General features: G+C 55.4%; 1 long non-coding RNA gene across 1 annotated transcript; it reads left to right on the top strand.

The window, feature by feature from the left end:
- Nucleotides 1–618: 618 nt before the first annotated feature.
- LOC112444499 (uncharacterized) lies at nucleotides 619–2,777 on the top strand. The gene is made up of 3 exons (XR_003032817.2): nucleotides 619–923; nucleotides 1,063–1,119; nucleotides 2,603–2,777. It is a non-coding gene; the product is annotated as an uncharacterized lncRNA (long non-coding RNA).
- The last annotated feature ends 1,156 nt before the right edge of the window (nucleotides 2,778–3,933 follow it).

The raw sequence follows: 3,933 nt of genomic DNA, 5'->3' as shown, positions 1-3,933 counted from the left end.
CTTTAAATATGCATTTACATGGAATGCTGCTTTAGGGGTAAGTAGGTAAAATTGCAAATTAAAGAGAGCAGGAGTGTGTCACCATCTTAATTGCTGGGAAAAAGTAGCATTCATAACTTTTGCTCGTTTAACTTGAGAGCCCATTGTGTCTCCTCCTAGGAACCTGTGTCATCCTGCACTGTGAGTTTCTACCTCTTTGCAAACCTGACTCCTTTGACTGCATTCGCTGACAGCTGGGCTATGCGTCATTTTCAAACTACGTTGAGGATGAGTGAAAGTTTAACCACTAATCAGTGAAGCCTTGCTTCTAAGGGGGTCAGTCGTTTATGGTTTCTGAAGATCTCCATCCTCCAGGAAAATAAAACCCATGTTCCTTCCCAGGAGCAATGCTTGACTTGGATTCAGCAGAGGAGAGTGTGTCCTTAGACAAGTCTGAGTGAGCCAGAAGATTCTAGTTCCAGACGCCAGGTGCACCTTCACACCTTTGCTGAATGAATGGGTCCATATATTTGCTGGCATTTTCTATCTTATTATGACCACGACTTGGCATTTTTAGCACAAGTGCTTTGCCCAAACATCAGTCAGTTTTTCATGGTGGCCCTGGAGCCTTCAGCGACTTGGGGCAGGTCTGTGCAATTCCCATTTCTCAGAAGAGGAAGCTGCTGTTACTGTTTTTAATAACAGAATTGTTTTCACTCTTGCAGAACGTTCTCGTGTGCCCAGGGACACTCCTGTCCTGTGCGGCTTCCAGGAGGAGCCGAGTTTCCAGCTCTGCCCTCTAGAGCAGCACACTTGTCTGCTGCAGTCCTGGGGTTGGATACAGACCCTCCCTCTGAGGGACAGCTCCTCCTCCCTCAGGCTTGAGGCAGAGTGACGGCGGCCCAGCTGCGCCCGATGAGGATGTCTGAGCAGGCTCCCAGGCGGTAAAGAAAGGACTTCCCCCTAGCCCTGCCACCTCGGAAGCAGGGGTCCCGGATCCCTGGGGGGCAGGACGACCCTGCCCTAGGCCTCTAGGGCCACTCTGCGGGCAGCCTGTGGATGGATGATGAAACTTGTCTGCAGGGTCCTCCCAGAGTGAGGAGCTGTCCTGACCCAGTGGAGACCCCCGCGGAGGACGAGGTGAAGTCTCATCTGATACTCTTATGGGTGGGCTTGGAGCAGGGGGCCGTGTGGACGTGGTGGGACCCCTGGACCCCGGCTTTGTGAGTCAGGGAGGCTGTGTGGTGTCAGTGTAGACAGATGTGCTCCCACACGCACGGAACAACCCGCTCCCGTCCCCAAAACAGAGCGCGCACTGTGTGTCCAGCCTGGGGTCCTGCTTGTCCATTTGGTTTTCCTCTTAGCAATGAGGACTGCTTTTTAAAATTATTAACTGAAAGCCTTGATGAGCTTATGTGATGCTGGTTAGGTCTTGGCTGCAGACAGCTCTGCTGTGGTCTTGAGTTTCTGGAATCTCATGATTTCTGTCCCTTTTGCTCAAGGATCCAAACAAAGTAAAACCATGCAAACATCATACACTAGACCAGAGCCGTAAATAATTGCAAAACTAGACAAAATTTTGGATGCAACAGCACATTATTTCTTATATATTAGTGTTTCCTACTATAAACTTTTATAGCCTGAGTAGTTTGGTCTTACTCATTTTAAATTATTTTTAATTACAAAAGAGATACATGTTTAATATTGAAAATTCATACAAAAGCAAAGAGAGTAAGGAATCCCCCCACCATAATCACTGCTGATGTCTGGTTTATATCCTTCTAAGCATTATGAAAAGGAGGAAAAAGTACATCACATTGTATAGCTTTAAACAGTCTTCTTAGTATATCTGAGTGTTTTTCTAACACTGATAATATGTACTCATATTTTCATAGTTAACAGTTGATTCACAGAACAAAATATATTGAATAAATCATCCAAATTTGACATTTTGAAATTTTAATTTTTTATGTAATTAAAAACAACATACTTCTATAAATATATATGTATCTAGTTTACTATTTACTACCATTGCTAATTGGAGAAGGAAATGGCAACCCACTCTAGTATTCTTGCCTGGAGAATCCCATGGACAGAGGAGACTGGTGGGCCACAGTCCGTGGGGTTGCAACGAGTCAGACACGACTGAACGACTAACACACACACACACCATTGCTAATGCATTTTTTCATTCTTATTTTTGTAGTCTGTTCGCGCACAGGAACACTATTATTTTGCCTGGTTTCAGCATATTTTATGGGATTTGCAGGAGGCAGGCGGGAGCAGGCCCTCCTTGACTAAGCACGTCCCACCTCCATCTCCCTGCTCACGCTCCTCCTTCAGCGCTTTCTGTCCTGTTGCGGTGCTCTCAACAATCCAATTTCAGGCAAAAACAATCCAATTTTAGGTGTTTGGCATAAGAAACATGTTTACAAGCAGTTTTTTTCTTTATCTTAAATAAGAGATATTTCTTGTGTCAGATAAGTGCTGGGTGAAATAAATAACTACAAACCAAGATCCTGGGATGGGAAGCCGGGGTAGCGGTGGGACAATTTTATGTAGGGAGGATTTCCTGATTGGCAGAGGTGGGAATAAAATGGGGGTGTGGGGCTCCACGTTCAAGGATCCAAACGAAATAAAGCCGTGTGAACATCAGACACGAGACGTCACTACTGGAACGGAGAGCGGAGAGGAGCAGGTGGGCGTGAGCTCGGTGAGGGGGCGGTTAAGGGGAGGGGCTGGCTGGAAGGGAAGTGCTCGGTGAAGCTGACGCCGACCTCCGCTGAGCAGGCCCCGCCCCGCCCGCCCCGCCCCGGCCCCCTCCCCGCCCCCGCCCCGCCCCGCCCCGCCCCGGCCCAGGCCCGGCCCCCTCCCCGCCCCCGCCCCGCCCCGCCCCGCCCCGGCCCCCTCCCCGCCCCGCCCCGCCCCGGCCCCCTCCCCCGCCCCGCCCCGCCCCGCCCCGCCCCGGCCCCCTCCCCGCCCCCGCCCCGCCCCGCCCCGCCCCGCCCCGCCCCGCCCCGCCCCGCCCGCCCCGGCCCAGGCCCGGCCCCCTCCCCGCCCCCGCCCCGCCCCGCCCCGCCCCGGCCCCCTCCCCGCCCCCGCCCCGCCCCGCCCCGCCCCGCCCCGCCCCGGCCCCCTCCCCGCCCCCGCCCCGCCCCGCCCCGCCCCGCCCCGCCCCGGCCCAGGCCCGGCCCCCTCCCGCCCCCGCCCCCGTCCCGCCCCCGGCCCCGGCCCGGCCCCCTCCCCGCCCCCGCCCCGTGTTGCAGGACCGACCTGGCTGTGTCCTGAGTGTCCCCGTCTGCCCTGGCAGCGACCCCTTGGAGCTGGCAGCACCCTGTTTACCTCGAGGAAGCTGCGGCGCAGGAACGGGGCGCCGGGCAGTGAGCGAGCAGCGCCCGGGCTGGAGGCTCGTCTTCTAAATGCCAGGCCCCGCCGGGCTCGGGCCGTCCCGTCCACAGGTGCCCTGGGCGTCCCTGCCGCCTCCCACCTCTCGTGACCACGGGTCCTGAGCCTGCCCGCAGTCCCGGCCTGGACACCGGACTCACGGGAGCCAGAGGCTCTGCGCCCCGAGGCGGTCTGGACCCCTTTAACCCTGGGCGAGCTGTCTACCCCCAATCCCACCCGTTATTCTTTCTGTAACACTTACTGGGCCCGTCTGTGCCGGGGTGTTTTCAGTTCAGTCGCTCAGTCGTGTCCGACTCTTTGTGACCCCAGGGACTGCAGCACGCCAGGCCTCCCTGTCCATCACCAACTCCCGGAGCTTGCTCAAACTCATGTCCATTGAGTCGGTGATATCACTGAGTCAGTGATACCATTGAGTCAGTGATACCTCATCCTCTGTCATCCCCTTCTCCTCCTGCCTTCAATCTTTCCCAGGGGTGTTTACAGTCTTGCAAAACCAGCTGACAGGGTGACCTGGGCAGCCCCGGGCAGGTTTGCACCTACAGGAGAGCA

This window comes from Bos taurus, chromosome 26 (assembly GCF_002263795.3).
Source record: "Bos taurus isolate L1 Dominette 01449 registration number 42190680 breed Hereford chromosome 26, ARS-UCD2.0, whole genome shotgun sequence".
Lineage (NCBI taxonomy): Eukaryota > Metazoa > Chordata > Mammalia > Artiodactyla > Bovidae > Bos > Bos taurus.
Note: the sequence above shows the minus strand (reverse complement) of the source record. Positions and strands in the feature narration are given on the sequence as shown.